We start from the raw sequence: 24,822 nt of genomic DNA, 5'->3' as shown, positions 1-24,822 counted from the left end.
ATCACAGCTGCTGCCTTTGTAAATGTTATGAAATGAAGTCTAGAAAGAATGCAATGGCTTTTATTACCTTCCTTTTGGTGCATGGTGTCACCAAAACAGTGGGGATTATTTTAATGTCGTTAGAATTAATTATCATATATTTAGTAAAAATAAATTGTGATCCACGTCCTCAGTGAATTCCAAATTGTATTCAAATTGCTATGCAATGACTGGTATTTTATAGAGAACAATCTCTGAGACTTTTTCCATTTGTGCAAATCCCCTCAGGACTGTGTGGAATAAAGAACCATTAGCTAAATTCCTTCTGGAGTTCTTGCTCTTTCCTGAAGCCAGTCATTTAATGGCATCAAAATCAGATACAAAATAGACAAGATAACAGTCTGGAAACTGCAATGATGTGAGGAAATGAAAACGGATCAAAATTAAATATTTCACATCTTTATGATGTTGAAATGTGTGAAGGGATAAGGAAAAAGATATATAATGAAAGGCTTTGTGTAAGTGTTGGTATAGTGGGTGGATGATTGCCCTTTTTCCTTGATCTATAGTGACCCTAAAAGTAATTGCAATGATGATGCATCTATAAATTTTAACTCCAGTGTCAGTCAATGTTTGCCTGTCTGCGGGCTGTGAACAGCTCCAAACAAGAAAAAAGCTTGGAAGATCTCAGTGTTACCTTCTATGGGAAATCTCCCTCTATTTTTTACTTTGAACATCCAGGAAAAGGGCATGTTTTGGCACCATTGATGTGAATCGGGGCTCTCCACAGAATATCATAAATGCTTTCTGATAATATCAAAGGAATTAAAAAAGCTAAACTCAGAAGAAGAACCAAAATGCCACAGGAAAAATTGGATCAACAAAATCTCGCTATGTTCTACCCATGCTCTGGCTTTTTTAGTGGCATTACATTTTGTCTGCACAGCATCTTTAACATGTTGTTTTCCTCCAAGTTTTTAACCACTTATTGAAAATGTCTTTGTCCTCACCCCCACCCTTATTTCTTCCACTGAAGATAAATTGTTTTTCTGTGCAAAGAGGAATTTTTAAGAACAGTGGTGTTGTGAGTAGTAGTATTTCCCACTCCTATTACAGTATTGTTTAGAAGCACTTGGCTACTACAGCAGCGAGGGGCCATATGAAAACCGAATTAGGCCCCAGACAGCTAGGGATTGCAGTAGCACATTTAAAAACACTCTCCCTGTACCACAGAATTTACAATCTAAAGCCCAAATCATGATTTGCTAATGTAGATCTGATTGCAGGATTTGAGTTCATGATCTTATCCTGTTATGATGCATTTATGGTTTGGGAAATCTAAGGTGACCAGATTGCAAGAATAAAATATCAGGACACATGGGAGACGGGTAGCCACAGGCTCACAGCCCCCATGGAGCCATGGGGGAGGGAGGCGCATAGTGCTAGGAAGGCATGGGTCGGGCGCACGGCCCTGGCTCTGGCCCCCAGGTTGGGGGGGTGCATGGTCCCAGCACCAGCCCCTGCAACAAGCCCTGGGTCGGTCGGGTGGTGCACGACCCCGGCTGCAGTCCCACCACAAGTGTGGATCTGTTGGGGGCGCACAGCCCAGGCTCCAGCCCTCGTGGCAAGTCGCAAGTCAGTCAGGGGGCACACAGCTGGCCCCTGCCGCAAGCCACAAATTAATCAGGGGTGCACAGCCCTGTCTCCAGCCCCTGCTGCAAAGGGGAGTCTCCAGGATGGGGCAGGAGTTTGGGGCATGGGAGGGGTTTTGGAGTGTTGACTCCGGGAGAGAGTTTGGGTGCAAGAGGGGGGTAGGGGTTGGGATGTTGGAGGGGATGCAGGCTCTGGGTGGGGCTTACCTCAGGCGGCTCCCTGCAAGTGGCACCATCTCCCTCTGGGTCCTAGGTGGAGGCACAGCCATGCGGCTGTATGTGCTGCCTCGCCTACAGGGGCTACCCCCACAGCTTCCATTGGCCATGGTTCCAGGCTAATTTGAGCTGTGGAGGAGGTGCTCATGGTGGGGGCGGCATGTAGAGCCCCCTGGCCATCCCTGTACCTAGCATCCAGAGGGAGCTGTCACCACTTCCAGGGAGCTGCGTGGAGCCAGGTAGGGAGCCTGCCAGCCCTGTGCCAACCGGATGCCTGGCAAGCAATCCTACAATATCGGGACAAATGGCATCCTGATTGTCCATTGGTTGGGACACAGGACAAAGAGCTAAATACTGGGACAGTCCTGATTTTATTGGGACATCTGGTCACGCTAGGGAAATCATACTACTCCCATAGTACATTTAGGGTATGTCTGTGATACAGCTGGACAGTGCAGCTGCAACATGTGTAGACCTCCCATGCTAGCTTTGATCAAGCTTTTTTTTTTTTTTTTTCTTTCTTCCCAAGAGTAGCTTCAGTGGCATGGACAGCAGCAGAGGCTAGTTGCCTGAGTAGATTTCCTGGATCCAAGATGGAATTTTATTTCGGTGGCTAGCCCTTGCCCACTGCCTAGCTGCAGAGGCTACGCTACTGTTCTTAACAAGCTAGCTCAGTCGAGTTATCTTAGTGCTGCCTATGCATGCTACACTCACACGTTTTATTGCAGTGTGGACACCCCCCAAAGCCCTGGGGTTATAGTGCTAGATGGAATTGCAAGCAGAACATTGGGGATAAGTGTAAATATAGGAAGAGACACAATTAATGAGAAAAAGGACCCAGGAAATGTTTATGAGCTAGTAGCATATCCCAGGCACTTAGTTACAAGACTGGATTAAATATGAGGAATTAAGATATGAATTCCTGCTTTGACTATCTTCTTGGATTTATTAACTCATTCTTTTCTTTAATGTGGGTTGATTACAATTTTATTTTTCATTATCAAACAAATGTCACAGATTCAGTTTCTAAATACTTACAAACTCACTATGTAGCAGTCCCAGATGTGCTGAAAATGCTTCTAACTAAATTACTATTTACACCCAGAATAAGAAAAGAGGAAAAAGGAAAAGTTCTAGCCTCTCAAAAATGCTGTGATATTGTTTGTGTGTGTGTGTGTGTATTCTGTATATATATATTTTTAAATTGTAATTTCCTTTAAGGAATATTAGTTATGGTAATCTGTGAATTATATAAACCATGCAGTTCTCCATAGAAAAAGAGCATTAATAGATGTGGTAACCTAGAAATATTCACGTTCCATTAGCACATTCTCAAATGCATAAACGTGAATAAATTCAGACTGACTTTAAATCAGAAGCTGTCAGTGTGTTTTGTGTAGGAATTGCAGAACATGTGGCAGGTAAGAATGTATAATCCATGGGACTGTTGGTAATACCTGTAACATGAAAATAGAGATTTTCAAAATAAGCTTTTAGAAAACCAAGAAGGAGTATAAAGAAAACAGACAAATGAAAAATTAAAACAACAACCCAACGTTTATTTTGAAAACAAATATCCATCAGCCACTGAAAGTCAAGGTGTCATAAACAGATAAGTAAGAGTTAATAGAACAGAAGTACTTCATATCTCTTTTTCCTGTAAAGGGTTAACAAGATCAGTGAGCCAGGCTGTCACCTGACCAGAGGACCAATCAGGGGACAGGATACTTTCAAATCTTGAGGGAGGGAAGTTTTTGTGTGTGCTGTTAGTTTTTGGTGATTGTTCACTCTGGGGGCTTAGAGGGACCAGACGTGCAACCAGGTTTCTCTCCAATCTCTCTGATACAGTCTCTTATATGTCCAGAATAGTAAGTACTAGGTAGATAAAGCGAGTTAGGCTTATGTTTGTTTTCTTTATTTGCAAATGTGTATTTGGCTGGAAGGAGTTCAAATTTGTATTGTGCTAAAAGGATTTTAATTTGTACTTGTATACTTAGGCTGCGAGGGTATTCCCAGTGTCTATAGCTGAAAGACTCTGTAACATATTCCCTCTTAAATTTACAAAGATAATTTTTACTGTTTTTTCCTTCTTTAATTAAAAGCTTTTCTTGTTTAAGAACCTGATTGTTTTTTAGTCTAGTGAGACCCCAGGGGACTGGGTCTGGATCCACCAGGGAATTGGTGGGGAGAAAGGAGGGAAGGGGGAGAGAGAGGTTAATTTCTCTCTGTGATAGGATTACTTTCTCTCTCAGGGAGAGTCTGGGAGGGGGAGAGAGAAGGAGGGGGGAAGGTGGATTTTCCTCTCTGCTTTAAGATTCAAGGAGTTTGAATCACAGTGATCTTCCAGGGTAACTCAGGGAGGGGAAGCCTGGGAGAGACAACGGTGAGAGAAAGGGTTTACTTTCCTTGGGTTAAGATCCAGAGGGTCTGAGTTTTGGGGGTCACCGGGCAAGGTTTTGGGGGGACCAGAGTGTACCAGGCATTGGAATTCCTGGTTGGTGGCAGCACTACAAGTACTAAGCTAGTAATTGAGCTTAGAGGAATTCATACTGGTACCCCATCTTTTGAACGCTAAGGTTCAGAGTGGGGAATTATACCACGACACAAGGCTATTATAGATGTCAAGTATATGGTACTACCATAAAAAATAGCTACAAAATACTGGTGGTTCTAAACAAAATCAGTTGCCAATAGATTGATTTGGTCTACTGCTTTAATTATAGGTTTAGGAATTAGGATTTCCTGAGTTCTAGTCCTAGAGCTGACACTGACTCTGTCTTTGCCCTAGGCAAGTCATTGAAGAGAGCACTTATCTATATTCTAGGACTGCTGTGACTAATAATTAAATAACATTTATAAGGCTTTTTAAACATGAAGAGTGTTCTATATGTGGCTAATTATCAACAGTGGCTAGAAAATGAAAATCCCTTTCCATTAACAGCTTTGAAATTTTGAAATTTTTGTCAGTCCCTAATCTGGACCAAAAAATCAAAAAGACTTTTTTTTTAATGGAAAAGGATAGAAAAAAATCCAATTCAGGGGAACCAAAACAATTTTTTTTTCTTTCTTACTGTCTACCTAGCCGGTGGGTGGGTAGGCAGGCCTACTAGCTGGCTGGCTGGCCAGCTTCCTAGCTGCTCGGGAACTTGCTGCCTAGGAGCTGGCTGTCCAGGGAGCTGACCACATAAGCTACCAGGTAACTTAGAGAGTCAGCTTGGCATAGGAATGGGACAGTCCAAAGATCTGGATGCCTGGCTCCCCAAGAAGCCTGTAGAACTATAACTGTATGGAAACTCCATTTTTTGTCAGAAAATTTATGACCAGCTCTAATTGTTTTGATCCTGGGCGCAATAACAATAAATAGTATATTAAGGAGGTTTGGGCTTTTTAAAAAAACAAAAGAAAACAAAAACCAAAAATACTCACAAGACATTTGCTCAAGATATTACCATTTCCTGAAGTAAAATGCTTCAGTGCTAACTTTATTTAGTGTATTTGACTTTAAATAGTGTTTGTTGGATTCAGTGAAGGGGGATGTATAAGAGAGTGGGAAAGGGTGGGTTTACAGGAATTGGAGGGCAAAACAAATGTATTGCATTTTTTTATATGTAAGAATTTTACCTAAATTCATCATGCCACCCAATAACGAGTAAAAATAAAGATGTGCAAGAGCAAATGTTAATATTCTATCGCTCTCTTCTAATATATACATTCAAAATGTATGATTCCATTTTTGAATGTCTTGGGAGGCATTTCTTTTAGCCGAAGAGCCTTTCAGTTTTCTAAAATATTTAAGCATATATTTAGTGTTTTTATTATTTTCAAGAGAAGGGTTTGCAGCAAATTCACTGATGTGAAACATTAATAATAGGCAACATTTTAAAAGGTTTGTGGCTGCATATGGGGGTCTTCCTGTGTCAAATATGAAAATAGGAATGTTTATTCTCATCATGTATAGATTGATTGGCACCGCATCAAGACTTAAAGGGTAGGATAGGGAGAGGGCTGGGATTCTGCCACCTTTACCCACTCTGAGAAGTACTTTACTCCATGAGAGTAGAAACTTGGCCCCCTGTGACTAGAAGGATGCTACTTCCAAGAGGTTTGTTCCCTCAGTTTAATTTGTTTTCTGGGCTTTCTTCTTTTAGTGACTCTGAGAATCATCTGTTTAGGTCCCTCTGTGGAAAGTTGGTTTCTCTTAGTGATCATTCATCTGTTAGCTTTAAATATGTCTCAATTTATTATTCTATTTTGTTTGCTCCTGTCATTCTAATTTCAACATGATTGTAGATTCTTTAGATAAATGATAATACTACAGTAAGTAACACGCCATTGGGTTTGAGACTCCTGTTTAGACTGAATGCTCTGTTAGAGGAGCCATTGATCATTGGTGGTGTTCCGAACCTTTAATTGACTCTCTCCATTTCCATGAACCAAGAACTTTAAGTTCTTTTTTTTTTTTAAAGTGACCCAGATCTGCTTTACTTCTTAACTGTGCAGCCCTAATAACATTAATGGCATTGCAAGTGGGTAACAGAAACACAATTTTGGCTTATTGGCTTGTGCAAAAAGAGATTCTCCACTTTTAAATACTACTGTCATTTGAGGCCTAAATATGAAGTATTTGTCAGAAGGCTGAATGTTGAAGCTGTGCAAAAGGATCTTAGGAAGGGTCGGATCCTTGGCCTTTCATGTTTTGTTTGCTCCATAGTATCCCATGTTTATTGGGGATGGAAAAAACCCATGAAAAGAAGTAGTTACTGATCATGAAATGTATCTGATTTTCAAATGTTAATTCATACGTTTAGCTTTATTTGTAAATGTCAAGAATAGTCGATCCATCGTCTAGCTGAACCTATTAGGATTGCTGTTGTTAAGGGCTTGTCAGCATTTTATTATAAACTCCATTCTTCGGGTTTATAAAAACTTGCTTCAAGCTGAAACTTGGCATGTCAAAAATCAACCCTAAAGTAAATTTTCTTGGTCAAATTTGGCTTAAATTTAATTTGTAAATTGAAAGTGTTGAGGGCAAACAAAATAGATATCTGTCATCTCTGACTTCTCCTCTGTACCTGTTACTCAAAAATAGTATGCTTTCTTCCTACATCCAAGTCATTAAATAAATACAGAGCTATACCTATCTCATAGAACTGAAAAGTCATCAAGTCCAGCCCCCTGTCTTCACTAGCAGGACCAAGTACTGATTTTGCCCCAGATTCCTAAGCAGTCCCCTCAAGGACTGAACTCACAACTTTGGGTTTAGCAGGCCAGTGCTCTAGCGACTGAGCTATCCCTCCCTTCCCAGAACAGATCCCTGTGGAACCTCAGTTCCTTCCAATCTGACATCATTCCGTTAAGAGTTACTCTTTGTGGTTGTTTAACCAATTATGCATCCACATAATGATAATTCTGCCAAGCCCACATTTCTTCAGCTTACTTATCAGAATGTCATGAGACTGTGTCAAAAGCCTTGTTGAAGTCTAGATATATTATGTCCACCTTATTTCCTCCATCCACCAAACCAGTTACCCTGTCGAAGAAAGAATTCCGCTTCCCCTCTCACTGCTCTCTTGCTGGATTACAGTAGGGAAGGAGCAACAGCAATGGCAGAAGAGGCGAGGGGCCCAGTGCTTGTGTTAGTCTCGCCCAGCCTGTGCTCCCATCTTGCCACAAGAGAGCCGGCTCCCTCAAACCTAGACTTTTCCACAGTTGTCCAACTCCCTCATAAATACCCTGCCACAGACACTTTACCCTCTAAGAAAGCTCTTCAGACCCCAACTTAACCCTAACCTCCTTAAATAGTACCCTCCCAAGTGCCTGTAGACACACCATTCAGCCAAAGCGTCCCACCCTGCTAATCAGTCACCTTTCAACAGTTTGACTCTCTTCACCACCCCTTTCATCTACTTAGCACTCCAGACATTCTAGCTAGCATTATCTAGCACCTATCCATCCACACCTCCTAACCCTCATTTGTACGCTAGCAGCCTACCAGACTCCTTTCTATCCTAGCCTCAGCTGCCAAGTTTTGTGCAGTTCCAGGCTCTATCCCTGTCGCTGGTTGGGGCAAGGTGTGTTGACCAAAAATGGAAGCTTATGGGTATGTGGAAATGCATTACAAATATGCACATTACTTAATAACATAATTTGCATGAAATGTCACACATGAAGCTCTACAAAACCAGGCAGCTATATATGAATATGCTTATTTTATTAAATACACATTTCCATTGATACCATAAGCCATAATGCCTCCTGTAGATTTGATCATGCTACAGAATTAAGGACTCTTAAAAGTATGGACTGTCGCAATGTGTCTGATAATTTGTGGATTAAGTAGTAGATAGGATTTCCTCATATGCTTTTGCAGAGTTTTTGTTCCTTTTTTTTTCTTTTTGACTCCCATGATCTTGTGTGACTTACTGATAGCAATAGAGATTGTGAAATTGACTAATTGCTGATTCAGAGGGATCTTTGTGGGCACACCGTTGCATCCAACAGAGTCCCATTAAGGTCAGTCCCTTTTCTGCACCAGTGCCTATTTGAGCAATGACCCATAAATTTGGGCTAAGAGTTTTTTCTGTCTCATCTGAATAACTGCATAGTTTGAATTAACGCATTATAAATTATCTCAGTGACAGATATTCATCCTTTACAGCAGTGGTGCGCGAACTTTTTACCTCGTGCCTCCCATTACTCCTGTCTGCAGCCCCCCCCACCTCAGAGCCGGGGTCAGGAGAGAGGCCACGCCTCTGGGAGCAGAGGACGCAGACAGGGGTAAGGCGGTGGGAGTGGAGCTGAGGCCAGAGTCTGGCACCCTGAGTGTGAGGTCAGCAGCCCTGACCAGAAGTGGAGCCCAGGGAGTGGGACTGGCAGCTGGGGCTGGGTGGTGCTCTCTCCCTGCCCCTGTCGGGGCTGACCCAGGCTCCAGTCATGCTCCCCTGAACGTTCCTCTGCACCCTCCTAGTGCATAATGGAGGCACGGCAAGGAGAGCCATGCCTTGCTCCTGCAAGATCTTACAAAGTGTACAACAGGGCAGGGCCGGTGCAAACTGTTAGGCGACCTAGGCGGTCGCTTAGGGCACTGGCATTTGGGGGGCAGCATTTTGGGTCCTACCACAGTGGCCGGATCTTCAGCCGCCCCGGTCGTCATCGGCATTTAGGCGGAGGGACCCAGGGCAGGGGGGCGCGGGGAGGGCCACCTGCAGCAAGTAAGGGGGGGCGCAGCACACAGGGGAACCACTTTCTGCCCCAACTCACCTCTGCTCCGCCTCCTCCCCGACCACGCCATCGTCGCTCCACTTCTCCTGCCTCCCAGGCTTGCAGTGCCAATCAGCTATTTGGCGCCACAAGCCTGGGAGGGAGAGAAGCGGAACAGCAATGGCGTGCTTGGGGAGGAGGTGGAGCAGAGGTGAGCTGGGGCGGGGAGCTGTCACACGGCTCCCCGGGCTGGGGGGAGCTGCCGCGTGGTGAGGGGGTGTGCCGAGCTGCCACAGGGCTTGGGGGCGGGGTGGGCACAAGGTGGAAGTTTTGCCTAGGGCGCGAAACATCCTTGCACCCACCCCGCAGCAGAGAGTGTAAGATTGTAACTCCAACATAAGCATGATAAGAAGCTACTTATTGGCATAAATAAGGTTGAGCTTTAGGCTAAGTTAAGCTCTTCTACACTGAGCTGAAACAATTTTTCTGCTCCTTGCATATCCAGTCTTTTACTTTCAAGAACACAGGCTAAAATAGAGGTGACGTATGGGTTGAGAATAGCCACTTTTGAGGAAGTATAGGCAGAGGCAGAGATTTGCTTGACGTAGCAGATATTGGGGGCACCCAGGGAGGTGGTTATGGCTCCCTGATTCGATACTGGACCCAGTGTAGGAATAGAGCTGAGTGAGATCTACTGTAATCTGTGCCAGCTGGTCTATGGTTCCTGCTGAGGATAGCTATCTTCCAACCCTGGATTCCTCCCCTCATCACTGGGTGCTATGGGCGAGAGTGGCATAAGAGCAAGATACACATGTTGTGGGCTTTCCTACATTGGGATAATCTTCAGCAGGGGCAATCGGGCCAGATTCCATCAGTGTGTCACAGAGGGGGTGGAGCGGAGGAGAATGTTAGCAAATATATGAGACATATAGGTATACTTTTCCCTCTTTGTCTTGGCTACTGGTCCTAGCTAGGAATAACTTGATGGTCTCACAGCTACCCCATATAAATGCATGATCAGGTTACCATTGCACTTCTGCTCATCCTTTTTTACTGATACTCTGTACCTAATATGTGCTGGGTTAAGTTTGTAGTGGTTGGCCATATGAATTGTGTGTCTCCCATCTGCAGATGGGACTTTATTAATATTTAGCAGCAGGAAAGGGTTTGTGCTAATTTATTTGGGGATAGTTTAGGAAGGAGGAGAGATGATGGATCGTTCTATTTAAAACAAAATATAAAAATGCAGACTGAAAAAGCAAAAGTCTGCTTCAATTTATCTTGAAAAATATGGGATCGGATAGGAACATGATTCGGACGAATGTCAATTTAAATTAGAACTTTCAGGCTATGGCAAGTAATGTGATCAGATGGCATAAGGGGGAAAAAAGGGGAATAAAAGATTCAAAGCAGTTGTCCGGCAACAATTTTTCACATAAACAATAAAAAATGTGCGGCATGACCTCCCAGGCATTATTATGCTATGCAAGTTTAAATACAAAGTCGTTCAGGAAAATTACATTGTGTCCTGAGGCATACATGGCAAAATGAGCCTGGAAAGAGGGTCAGTGAATTTAGCTCCCTGCCTTAAAACTTGCTTATGCACATATGTTGGAAATATTGATTTCAGAAAGCTAAATTCATTATTGGGTTGTGCATGATTTACATGGAGAGTCACCATACTATACCAATAGGCCAAATACCCTTTTGTTTTAGTGAATGATCAGGAGGAACATTTGAAGGTATCTTGTTAAAATCTAGACTTTTCTATTTATCGTTTCATTTACAGGTTGTTGCTGAAATTGTTATGCTGGGGTTGGCTGACTTCTTGTTCATGTACTTCTGTCCCAGCGTGCAGTGGAATAGTGACATCTGTATCACAGCTGCTCAGCACTGGAGAATAGAATCTTCCTATTATGAAAAGGTATTTTATCTCTCTCTCTCTTTCTCTCTCTTTTATGGAACAGATCTATATGGGATGCTAGCTTTATATCTTTCATGTCATGAAAAATCTAAAATATTTTTGAGTTGTAGTAGCAAGAACCTGTTCTTAACTGGTAGGACTGTAACTATACCTGTGAATGCTGCTTTGCATAAGCCAATCCTTATGTAGGGGGTAAAGGAAGTGACGTAATGTGATTGTTGCTTGGAGTAGGAAAAGTTTAAATTGGTGAGTCAATTAAACTTGGAACTTCAGAGTGTTACAGGTTTATGGTTTTGTTCCATATGACTGATGATTAGGAGAGACCTTCCCCAGAGGACAAAATAGCTAATTTACCATTGTGCATTTGAGTTGTCTCAAACATTGATCACATAGCTGTGCAATTCATTACATACGTATGCCTGCGTCAGTTGCCCATTAACCATCTTCTAGAGACTTATTCTAAAATCAGAAATCCTCAACTATTTCAAACAGTTGCTATTTAAATAAAAAATAAGTTGCCAGATAAATGTTTCCCTCTTCTTCTCCTCATCATGTGGAATTTATACCCCAAATTGCCCATACTCACGGCCTGGTGGGCAAGATTCATCTCTGGCCCAGTGACAGTTCTTCATACTTAAAAAATATCATGGCTTTCAAGTCCATTATCTTATGACTCTGCAGGGCTAGAGATGTGAACTTGGGGCATGGGTTTTTTAATGGGACCCAATTTCTACTCAGGATAACAAATCTTAAAGTCAACAATATTTTTATGTGGAGAAACTATTCAAGTCATTAGTAAGTTTGTTCTACATTTGTCAGTTTGCATTTTTTCTTTCCCACTGAATCTGGCAGAGTTGCACTCTTGGTAGCTTAGGTATCTGTTCTTTATAGGCAGCAGGCTACAAGAAATATACCCAATAATAAAAATTAAACCAATATGAGACTCGATGCAGGAAATATTGGATAAGGTTTTGTAGCCTTTATTATGGGGATTGTCAGGCAAGATGATAGTTATGGCTTCTAATTGGGCTTGGCAGGATTTGCTTTAAATCAATAGATGTCAGTCATTGCCAATTTTAGCTGACACTCTGAAATGGGTGGGAAAAAATATCCATTGGTGTGTGTGCAGCCTCCCCCAGCAACTTGTGCCTGCAGGGATCAGGTCTCGCTGTCCCAGCAGTGGTGCAGGGAGGACTCTGCAGCCCTGTGACAGTGGAGCAGTGGAGTAGTAGCCATCCCACTGCATTGCTGCAGGGCAGGAGAGACTGGATCCCCGGAAGCAGCAGGTGCAGGGCAAGCTGTGGTCCTGACCGGGCACAGCAAAGATCCCCAACTGGGGTCACAAGTAGGATGACGAGCTTCTGGCCATGGGGGAGGCCACTCCACTGCTGAGTGTCTCCATCACCAGCCCTGCAGCCATGCAGGGAGCCCTCTGCAGCTCTGCTATCACAGTCCTACTCGCTCACCAGTCTGGAGTGTGGGGGCCATCCTAGGGTAGGAACTGTTTAGCAGTTGGGTGTCTTCCCTCATGGCGGGGGGCTGCACCTTCTCCTCACTGCCATGGCCAAGTGTCTCTGCTCAATCAGGCCAGGACCGCAACTTGCATCTGGGTGTCTTGGGCCCTTTAGCCAAACAGAGAGCCCCCTGCAGCCCCACTGTCAGCACTGCCCTAACTCCAATCCAACCTCCCCTTAATTTCCACAACTTTAAAAATAAATATAGTTAAAATTATAAAAAGAGAAATGGATGTTAATAGTCAAAATAAAAAATAAAATAAAATTGAATTCTGCCAAATCCATTCATAATCTTATGGTTTATAATCTATTATCATTTTTTTAAAAAAACCCTCTCAAACATTCCTAAAATTGTGTTCTGTAAAATATTTCACATGTGCAGAATATATGATGATATGTAGGTATCACTGGCTTGTGTCTGTGATTATAGGCATATTCCTCAGTTGTTCCAAATTCATGACAGCTAAATCTTTATTGCCCCTCACACATACACTCTATATGTATAAGTGTTTGGCACATACCTACTGTTCAAATCTAGGTTGTTGCATTAAAAACAGCCTATTTTTCAGTAAAAATACGCAGTTGTACCAGAAAGGAGAAATTATCCTAACCTTCATAAAACACATGTATCAAATACTACTGCGAATACTCTAAACCTTAGACCTTTTAATGCTTTTTGTACTTCATCTTAATTTTATTTTAGAAATTAACAAAAAAACAGTAATATTTCAATGATGTTTGCAAGGGAGCAGCTGACAATGAAATGAAGCCTGTTCATTTATTGTCATGAGAACAGGAGGGAATGGTGATCTTTTTGATTGCTATATTGTATAAAAATAATTGGCTTCTTATCATAATCATATTCTTTTTCATGATATCAAGGTCAAGTGCAATAGTAGTAATCGTATGGGGACATATCAGTTTGCAGATGCTAGTAGGTATTAATCGAGGGAAATACTAGCTTCTATTACTTTTTATGGTGCTGATAAACATTACTGTTGAAAAGAGACAGGTGAACATCAAACCCAGAGGACCTTTACCATCACTCAAATTTCTTGCCATCTGTTTTTAAAACTCTAAATTCAGCCGAAGAGTAGGACGAGGCAGAATGTACTATCAGTATTGTTCTCGTTTGCACCAAACACTAAAAGTTTTATTTTCAGAGTTGCTTCTTCAAAAATTTGTTATTCTTAAGATAATTACAGTATAGGGTACATTTTCAGAAAGTTCACTGGGGTTTTAACTTGTGACTCCTATTGGGAAGTATGCCTAAATCCCACATCATTTGAAAGTGTATTCCTGTGCCATGATGTAAAGAAACTGATCTTGACTTTTTACGTATATTTCATTTTTTAATCACTGAAATCTTAATTTTTTTAGTACATTTTCCTTGAGCATCTCTAGTCTAGCCTCCTGCATAATACAGAAACAGCACATTTTATCTTTTCAAATATTTTCCAGTAAAATGATGAAGTTATAAAATGTGCTTGGATACTATGGTGGTAGGTGCTATAGAAAACCCAAAGATAAGATTCACTGATGTTCAATGGTCCAGAGGAGCTCTGACCAGTCCATACTATCTACCCAAATCATAAATAGAGACATGGAGAAGAGCATACACCAGTCATAGTTTACACAACTGCAGGCAAAGTGACAATCTGTGAAAGATTAAACTACCCAGTGACCAAATAATCCTTTTTTTTAAGATTCACAAAACAGAGCTATGGCATCTAAAAAAGAAACTCTTCCCAGGGTTCTCCAGTGACTTACATTGAAACATTGCATTCTTTTGCAGTGTCTCAGTTGTTGTCACTGATAGCAGTTGTATATTGACAGAAAATACATTTTTAAACTTGCACTGTTAAAAAAATGCACTGTTTAAGCCCTATTAACTAAGGAGCTATATGAGCGGCACTAAGTAGTATCATTTCATCACAGAAAAAGTGAGGCAATTTTTATTGCAATCATATTGTTTCCAAAAGTTCATCTGGTGAACATATCCAGTGTTTCAGTTTTCATAGTCCATAATGCTTCACTCTGATGTGGATCTTTTCACTGTCGATTCATTATATAGTAAAGCATTGTGTAGCATTGTAAATAGGAGCTGTGATGCAAGAGATTTGTTCTGAATATACAATCAGATGCTGATAACTTGTTTCTGAAGTGCTTTTCTCTGATCCTCTGGTTGGATGTTGCCAAGTACATTGAAGGAAGGAAGTGGTTCCTGGAATTGTTTAAATAGTAAATGAATGCTTTTAAATGACTGAAATAATTATGTGGGAACTCTTAAATTGACTACTAAGCACTGAAACACAGGCAACAGTATTTCAAAGTAGATTAATTGTTTGAATTGGCAAGAAGAAAGCAGTTGTGCTCTAATCTGTAATGAGTTTCCCACAGTCCCAGTGATCTACCTGCAAGGAGCTCATTGCACAATCTCTTCGCCCTCCGTTACCAGATTTGCCTGTTACTTTGAGCTACGCTCATTTATTAGAGTTACTCTTCTGTGGTGGCGGTGTGTTCTGTAATTCTATTAATGTACTGCTTGTGTCACTTGTGTTTTCATATGGAGCCTACTTCTCCCTGCTGCAAGTCGCCTCCCAATGGAGCTATCCTGCAGGACCTAGGTTCCCCCAGGCTGTGTTCCTCCAGCCCCAGAACAGGATGCACACGTGCATGCACGTGCACATGCACACACACACACACACAGAGCAAGTCTGAGTGGACCGGATCAATCAGTACTTTCAAGCTGACCCCTGATATATGCCTGGACTCAGTGGGCTGGGTCAAGCAGCACTTTCAAGCTGTCACCCTTGTATGCCACAGGTACCGCACCAGAATAGTTAAGCCTGAGCAGGTTGTGTCGAACAGTCCTTCCAGGCTGCCACCCCTATATGCCCCTGGACTCAGTAGTCTGGGTTGAGCAGCACTTCCAAGCTGTCACCCTCATATGTCACAGGTTCAGCATGTCCCTATCCCCACTTTCACGTTACAGTTGTACTGGTAGTAACCTACTTGATGCGCAAACCCCACAGTATTTTTGGCGCTACAGGGATCTTTAGCTTAGGTAAAAGAAGTGTTGCTGCAGAGTAAATGGGGAAGCTAAAACACAAAAGAGTAAAGTTCAGAGAGAGAGAAAGAGAGAGAAGCAACCATAAGCTTAACCATAAGTTATTTATTGAATAATAGTGATAACCACACAAGGAGCGTCTAAACCAATGTAACAGTTTTACAAAAGTTATATATAGAAAACTATAAAGTTATACCTGAGGTAGAAAACAACACAGAGAGAGAGAGAGAGCTGGCATCTCACCCATTCTCTGAAGCTTGAACTGGTCGGGGTTCCCAGGTGATGGTGACAGCTCAGGATCCTGAGTGCTGGAGACAGACAGAGCCCCCAGCATGATCAGTCAGGAGAAGATGAAATCCCAGTGGAACTGATGCAGAGTTGGATCCGTGCATCAGAACACTTACTGGAGTGTGGGTAGGGTTTTTTGTAGGGAAACAACAATGGTTCAAATGAGAACACTAGATTTGTTATGGGAAAACTGATAACTCAGGGATTTTCTTTAGGCTAGACAATAGGAGTTGATCACTCTTGGCTATGGGTGGTGTTCTTTCCAGGGAGCTCACACTGCAATTAGGCAGCTTCAGTATTTTGATATCAATCAAGGATTCATTACTAGAATTGGTCTGATAACTGCTGAGCTGGGTGTGGGCAGGCATAGGTTCATTAGCATCTGGAGCAGAGATCCCCCCAGGATGCAGTGCTTCCCTGCTTTTCTGATCCCAGAGTTCAGTGTGGTTCTCTGTTCTCTATACTATATGGTAATGGAGATACCTCCCTGTCCCATCTTTGATGCAGATGAGGCTAGGGGAGTTGCCTTAATCCTATCACCCTTGTCAGGAGGGGTCTAAGTGTGTCTCCCACTGTCCTTCACTGCTCTCTGCAAGTCTTTTTCTGATTGGTGTTCGTTCAATCAGAGGCTGGGCAGGGGGGAATCAGACAGGCTGGATACTGCACCCTGGTTCCCCAGGAACACAGAGCTGCCTGCTATCACCTCGTAGTTGCTGCCATAATGGCATGTTTCATGGCATAGCTATGAGCAGTAGAAATGGAGCTGATTCAGGAAGACAACATTGTATAGAATCACATTCAGAAGATTTGCAACAAGGCCTAAAACCTTTATTTTTTAGTGAAAATTTAGATTCTGCGTAAGACTTACTGGTCTGACTGAAATCAGAATATGGCACAATTATTTAAAGATTGGAGGGAGAAAAAAGCGTGAGTGGAGCTGCAATAAAACTGTATTTTTAAAATGGAAAGCTATAAGGTTATTGACCATGCAATTTATTATGTATAAATGTACATACATTTAAATACGAAAGCTGTTATCTCTTAGCTGTTAAAATATGTCTGTTGCTTTGAAGTGAAAGGAAGAACTTTAGTCAGAACATAAAGAAATAACCTGCTGGTGCAAATTTATCCTTAAGAACAGCAGATCTTTTTGTTTGCTTGTTTGTTTTGTTGGGGACCAGAGCGGGTTTGAATCTCACTCACAGAAAAGGTTTACATCTAGATCCAACAAACAGATCATATTAGAAAAATCAGATAGAGGTGCAAAGGATTCAATTAAATGGTAAAAATTCCATTAAACAACCTGATTATTTCAAACAGCAGTAATTTACAGATGCTGCTGTAATGAGAACTATAAAAATATATTTTCTGTTGTGCATTTAGCTGTGAGCCATGCAATCATTTTAATAACTACTGTGAATTTTCCATCTGTATCTGAGATAATGACTTAAAACTCTTCAAAACTGAGATTGCTAAAAGGATCCTATTTTTTTGCTGCTAAGTCATAGACTTTAAGGCCAGAAGGGACCAGTGTGATCATCTTGTCTGACCTCTTGTACATTGCAAGCCACAGAACCTCACTCACCCACCCACTCACTCATGTAGTAGGCCCATAAACTCTGGCTGAGTTACTGAAGTCCTCAAATCTTGATTTAATGATTTCAAGTTACAAAGAATCTACTGTTTTCTCTAGTTCAAGCCAGCAAGTTACCTATGTCCCTGCAGCAGAGGAAGATAAAAAAACAGTAGGTCTGAGCCAGTCTGATTTGGGGGGAAAATTCCATTCTGACCCCAAATATGATGATCAGTTTGACCTCGAGCATATAGGCGAGACCCACCAGCCGGACACCTGGGGAGAAAATTCTTTGCTAATAGCAGACATGGAAAGGCTGTATGCCATTCTAGGCAATCTCATCATACCATCCCCATCATAAAGCTCAGTCTTGAAGCCAGTTAGGCTTCCCCTCCCCACCCTGCTCCAATTACTCCCCTTGGAAGACTGTTCCAGAACTTAGGTTTCTAACCATCAGAGGAGCAAAGTTAGCACCTGATGTTTAAAAAACGTTGGTAGTGTTCTATTGCCACCATACCATTGTGAGTATATTTGACACTTTGGCATAGCTGTCAAGGTTCATGCAGCTCCATGTATGACATTTCTAATTATGAGAAAGAGTCCTTGACTTTCCTCTCAGGGTCACCCACAGCAGTCAGAGCAGGTGTGAGGAAGGCACACTCATATTCTTTGCATGCTTCAGAATCAGGAATTTGGCATTTGGAAGCAGACCAGTGTATTGGAAGAGATTGATTGCAGAATTGGAGGAAGGGTGACGGGGGTTTTACTAGAGGGAGGGAGCCCAGAAAAGAATTGTCAGAGGGGGAGAGAGCCTGGGCGGGATATCAGTAAGGCAGGAGATCCTGATGCAGCCTACAAGGAAGGATGTGGATGGGCTGTTAGGAGCTGTTGAGCTGTAATGGGAGATGTAGATAGGTAATGGATGAGGGTGTGGGGTGCTTTGGGAAGACACCATTTTAACAGTATCTAATTCTGTGACCCACACCCTTAATCTCTTTACCTTCCTGCCAGAAAATGCCACCTCCTTCTTTTCAGTGCCAGTGCTCTATTCTAGAAGGGATAGAAGACAGTGGGAGAGGTGTCAGACTTCTCTGCTGGCTGAAAACTAGGACATTCCCCTGTAATCAAGGGGGAGAAACTATATCTGGTCACCTGCAGCCCTTGCAAGATCTGTTAGATGCATGACAAGGCTACCAAATGTATGAGTTCTATACAAGATGTGTGATCCTTACTAGTCTGAATAAGTATCATAAAACTAGAATGTGCAACAAGTATTCATATTCTCAGCTACTGTGAGATCTAGCTGTCATGCCTGAAGGCCTTCCTGAACCTCAAGTGGAATGGTAGTCTGAATGCCCTCTATAAAATTTTTAATATTTGCCTGATGGTATTGATTACCATTTAAATCCTTGTCAATCATTTTTAAATTAACCATTGGGTTCTGTCTTTGGGGGATGGAGAGTTCCATTTTTGAGGAGAGACAGAAGAAGGTTAGTCAACTAAGGCTTGGTCTACACTAGAAAATTAGGTCGGTTTAACTATGTTGGTATGGGGAGTGAAAAATCCACCCCCGAGTGGTATTGTTAAGACACTAAATCTCCATGTAGACAGCGCTAGGTCAATTAAATAATCCTTCCACCAACCTAGCTATCGTCTCTCAGAGAGGTAGATTACCTATGCTAGCAGGAAAACTCCTCCTTTTGGCATAGGAGGTAATGTCTACACTGAAGCACTACAGCGGTGCAGCTGCAGTGGCTCATCTGTGCTGCTGTAGCATTTTAAATGTAGACATATCATAAACCTATGGCTACACAACACATTTCTTTCAGTGGCATGAAGAACATGTACTCACGTAGCCCTGCCTGGCATGTAGACAGTGGGGTATGGCTTAGGTTAGTAGAGTACACACATGCCTGAAGGGTGTGGGTCTGTACCCAAGTATATACCCTATATGGCTTTATATTCACCCAACCAGTGCCTTCACATCTACTCTGCTATGCTTGGGTGTGAGGTGTCCCATTGCCTGCCAGCTGCTGAAGCCTGTCCGTGTGTCAAGGTTCCTTCCCTACTCTGAACTTTAGGGTACAGATGTGGGGACCTGCATGGACACTTCTAAGCATAACTACCAGCTTAGATCTGGTATAGCTGACGCCATTCACAAGCACTCCCTTCCTTGGGTAGCCTTGAGAAACTTCCCCAGTTCCCTGGTGAACACAGATCCAAACCCCTTGGATCTTAAAACAAGGAGAAATTAACCATCCCCCTTCCTTTCTACCACCAACTCCTGGTGGATCCAGATCCAACCTCCTTGGATCTAAAAAACAAGGAAAAATCAATCAGGTATTAAGAAAAAAAGGCTTTTAATTAAAGAAAAGAAAGGTAAAAGAAAACCCTCTGGGAGAGATTAGCATAGCAGCTACTCTCACAGACAACAGATTCAAAACACAGAGGATGTTCCCCTGGGCAAAAACTTTAATACACACAAGAATACCCAAATTTGATAATTCCCTTAATGGTACCAAGACAAATTACAAAGAAAATAAACATAAACCAGTTTATCCCTTTCTAAAACTTACTACTCTGATAAGAGGCTGGTTCCTTGCTCTTTTTCACTCCAGCTGACACTGAGACTCTAAACAAAGGAAAACTTCCCTCCTTCCTTTTGAAACATCTTGTTCCCCCATTGGTTCCTCTGGTCAGGTGTCAGCTAGGCTAGGTGAACTTCTTAACCCTTTACAGGTAAAAGAGGCATTAACCCTTAACTATCTGTTTATGACACCTTGCCTCAGGAAAAGACTCCAGCAGCAGGGAAAGACTTTGGCACTGGAGAAGGGCTCTGGCCGGGGGATGCAGTGAGGATATGCTCAGCCTTTTCTCGCTGCCTCCTCCCTGCCCAGAGCCTTTCACTGACATGGGTAGCTACATGCTGCATTGTCAATGCAGCTTGCTTTCCACTGCAGCATATAGCTACGCATACCCTACCCGCCACTGAAAGTGGTGTGTAATGAAAACGTAGCCTTATAAAGAAAAACTATAGCAGCACTTTCTAAACCTCTCGCCTGCTTCTCTGTTAGTGAGTCAGGAGCAGCTAGACTAGTGGGCAGAGTGCAGGTAAGGCTATAAAAGTATCCTATTGATACCTGTCATAGTATAATTCCCAATTCTGAACCTTAGCGTCCAAAATATGGGTACTAACATAAATTCCCCTAAGCTTAATTACCAGCTTAGATCCTGTAGTGCTGCCACCAATCAGGACTTAGAGTAGACTGCCTGATAAACTCTGGTCTCCCTCAAACCCTTTCTGGGGACCCCCAAGACCCAAATTCCTTGAGTCTCACAACAAAGGGGAATAAACCATTTCCCTTCCCCCTCCTCCCCTCCAAGTGTTCCCTCCCTGGGCTCCTGGAGAGATATACAGATTCAAGCTCCGTGAATCTAAACAAAGGGATTCCCCCTTCTCCTTTCTTCCTCCCAGATCTTTCCCACCTTGGGTACACTAGGAGATCATCGTGATTCAAACTCCTTGAATCACAACACAGAGAAATCAAGTGGGTTCCCCCCCTTTTCTCTCCCCCTCCCTTCTCCTTCCCTGTTAAGTACAGACTCAATTCCCTTGAGCCTCAACAAGAGGAAAAATCAGACAGGTATTAAAAGCAAAACTTTTAATAAAAGAAAAAAAGAATAAAGAAAATGAATGTAAATTCAAGATGGAATATTACAGGGTCTGTCAGCTTATAGAAACTGGAGGAAAAAAAGCCTCCTCCAGCAGAAATACAATTTAAAATACTTTTAGCCAAATACACATTAGACCCCTACCAGCCAGTTACACATTTGCACATAAAGCAAAAACAATCAAAAAGACTAAACTGCCTTTCTACCTTTTGTACTTACTAAATTGGAATAGAAGATTAGAGAGCCTGTAGGTACATGTGGTCACTCTCAGAGCCCAGAGAGAACAAAGCAAAACCCAAAAAACACAAACAAAGGCTTCCCTCCACCGAGATTTGAAAGTATCTTGTCTCCTGATTGGTCCCCTGGTCTGCTGTTTGGTTCCCTGTTTGTTAACCCTTTACAGGTAAAAGATACATTAACCCTTAACTATCTGTTTATGACAATACCTCTCTGTGTATTGTGTTCATATATGTAGTCATATATGTGTGCATATATATATGTACACACATTTGTATATTGCTGTAGTCAATTTCATTTACAATTACAAAGCCAGATTAAGTCATTAAAATCCATAGAATTATTCAGGCTTTACACAAATGTAAATTAATTTAGATCTGTTTATCTGTGTGCATTTTTATATATATTATCAACTTGCTACATCATAACTATATGCATACCTTTTATATTAAACTATTCAGGTAACAAGGGCAGTAGTAATTAAAATGTGTTGTATTAATGTTGTAAATAAAAAGGAATGTATCTTGGCTTAAAATTTTCATTGTAATCTTGGCTATATATTGGTCAAATTACCAAGGTGACATGGAAGCCCAAAGATGATATTAGGTGCATATTTTACTAACCAAATGTAGTACTATGTGCATTTATCAACTGTGTGGTCTGAATGTGTTTCTCAGAAGCATATAGTATAGATAGAATAATATATGTAGTTTTTTTCCTGTATACACACGTGCTATTTTTGGGAGGAGAGGGGGTGATGCTAAGGTAGATGGGAATATCTGTGATACATTTTTCTGTAGTCTTTTGATCTAGGTACTAAATTTTAGATAACTCATTTTTGAGAGCAGTTGGCAATACTGGCATCAATTTGGTGACTAAATCCAGAAATCTGATAGGCAGCATGGGTCAGTGGATTAGGAATTAGGCTGGGAGTCAAGAGACCTGGGCTGTATCTTTGGCACTGTCAACTTTGAGTAAGTCACCTCACTTCTGTTTCCTTTTCCACTCTTTGTCCGCTCTTTGGGGAGGGACTGTCTCTTACTATGCTTTGTGGAGCGTGTGGCACAATGGAACTCCAATCTTGGTTGGGGCTGTTGGATGTTATTTTAATACAAGTAGTAGTAATCTCTTTTCTAGAGGCCTTGATGCATTTTCTCTATTAACTCCAAAATAAAAAGCAAACATTTTAATGTGCAGTGTACCAAAAAAGTTGTTGGCAGAATTAGAGCTGGTCAGGAATTTCATACGGGAGTAATTTTCTGACATAGGAAAATTTAAATTTCAACAAACTTTCAATTTTTTCATCAGAAAAATATAAATGAAGTATGTTGTTTTGGGTTCATTTGACCCAAATCAGAAGATTGCCCCAAAACATTTAGTTTAGAATCAGTTTAAAACAACAACAGTGCATTAAAGTATTAGCACATTGCCTTATGGGAGCTGAAGTTTGAGCCGCCCATTGTTTCCTATGGGCCAGGCGCCCTGAAGGATGTCTCCCACAATGCAATGCAGACACAACTAACTGAATTGGTGCATCACATGACTCTGAGTGCAACGACAGATGTAGCCCTTCTAGGGAGCCTGATGCTGCCATTCTCCCCTATGGGCCAGGATCCCCGGTTGGACTACATCTCCCACACAGTACAGCCCATAGGAGACGGGGGGGTGTGAACTACAACTCCCATAAGGCAAGTGAAATGCAGTTTAATGTTGATCTTACTCAGAATCATTTCAAGACAATTCAGCAAAATGCTGGAACAAAATGTTTCGACATTCCCAAATTGAATTTTTTTTGGCATTTTCATTCTGCAAAAAATTTCAATTTTTGGATGAAAAAAACATATTGAAATCTCAGAATTTCCTGTGAGATGGAAATTCTAAAGTTTTCTTAGCTCTAGACAAAAGACTTGGAATGGATATAGAACCCTCACTACATATTCTGTGAGTAGATATATTGTGTATTTCTTTATCATAATGTACTTAATTTGGGGTTTGTCAGTTTCAAACATCTCCTACTCTGTCCTTTCTGCAGTGGAAGCACTATAGAGTGCCCAGCTTACCTGCCAAATTGTGATAAAATAGTGGTAGCAAAGTTACATAACTTGCATCTAAAACTCTCGCATCATATTCAGTAATGTATGTAATGGCTTGCAATTTTTTAAATGAACTGAACATTCATCTTCCATTTCAGAGAAATATCTATAGAGTGAGTTAGCAATGAAGGCACAGGAACACAGTAAAACAAATTTAATTGATTTCCTATTCAAAATATGTACAGTGAGAATAGTTTCCAAATCACTTGCAGTACTTTCTATAAGTTGAATAACATTTTCAGAAACTGTCTCTCTTAGAAATATCATAAAACCAGAAAAGCTCTACGGCAAGTTGGTGCTTCGGTGACTGATGATGTGTCTATCTGGCAGCTAAGTCAATGTGAATAATAGATGTTTTTTATGAGACTTATTACTAGAAAATGCAGAAATGATGTCCAATGATATAAATATTTCTATTAAGAAAGAAAGGAATCTGGTTAAATGGGAAAAGTTAATGTTTTATTAATTTTTTTTTTGTTGGCTTTTCATTCTTTTGCCTTGTGGCTCTGGTGTATCTGCTGTTAGTGAATATGCAAAATCCTAACTCGCTTAACAGAGTAATTAAAGTAGAGACAAACTAAGAAAGTTACGTAACAAATTTTTTCTGAAGTATAAAACAAATTATAGCCATATTAAAAAAAAATTAAAATTGTTTCCCAGGGATGCAGATCCCATTGGATGCCACCTTTAAAGTACTGTATATATTCGTTCAAAAGCTGGTTCGTCTATAAGTCGACCCCCCCAAGGTGGATAAATAAAAATGGAAAATTTTTATAACCTGTTCATAAGCCGACCTTATAATTCAGGGGTCAGCAAACTTTGGCTCCTGGGCCATCAGGATAAGCTGTTGGCAGGCTAAGATGGTTTGTTTACCTCGCGCATCTGCAGCCACAGAGGTAAACCTAAGTAAACAAAGTGTCCCAGAGTGCCAACTTCTTACCCTCACGGGCCGGGACAGCAACTGGTGGGGAAATTTTTTTTGGAGGTGAGAAGCTGGGAGCCAGGGGAGTAACCTCTGTGACCACCCCCACATGACCCCACCCCTAGCCTGGGACTCTCCCCATCCCATCCTTTCCCACCTTATCTGGGGAGGATGTCTCTGACCTAGCTGGAGCTGCTCCAGCAGGCTGGGCAGCGTGGCCACAGCCTTCTCCACTAGGCCAGACCGGATGGCGCAGCCACAGCATGTTCCAGCTGGCTGGGACAAGCGGTATGGCTGCAGCCTGCCAGCCCCAGAACTGCAGCTGCTTCGGAGGCTGTGGGGAGAGCAGCGTGGCCAGAAGTGGAGAGACTCTGGCCCCACCTCTTCCCTTCTGGCTGTGCTGCCTCTCTTTGCTCCCTCTGTTAGGGGGAAGGGCTGTGTCCCACCTCTCCCTCTCTATACCCATTCATAAGCCAACCCCC

The 24,822-nt window shown here is 41.9% G+C and overlaps 1 protein-coding gene across 1 annotated transcript in view; it reads left to right on the top strand.

The window, feature by feature from the left end:
- The window catches only part of THSD7A (thrombospondin type 1 domain containing 7A), a 562,828-nt gene that overhangs the window by 87,375 nt on the left and 450,631 nt on the right, over positions 1-24,822 (top strand). Inside the window, exon 2 of the mRNA XM_050938787.1 lies at positions 10,837-10,971. The gene's annotated coding sequence lies outside the window, so the exon portion shown is untranslated. The remainder of the gene's footprint in view (positions 1-10,836; positions 10,972-24,822) is intronic.

The sequence above is a fragment of the Gopherus flavomarginatus genome, chromosome 2, assembly GCF_025201925.1.
Source record: "Gopherus flavomarginatus isolate rGopFla2 chromosome 2, rGopFla2.mat.asm, whole genome shotgun sequence".
In the NCBI taxonomy this organism is placed as follows: Eukaryota; Metazoa; Chordata; order Testudines; family Testudinidae; genus Gopherus; species Gopherus flavomarginatus.
This window is presented reverse-complemented; position numbering and strand designations above follow the sequence as displayed.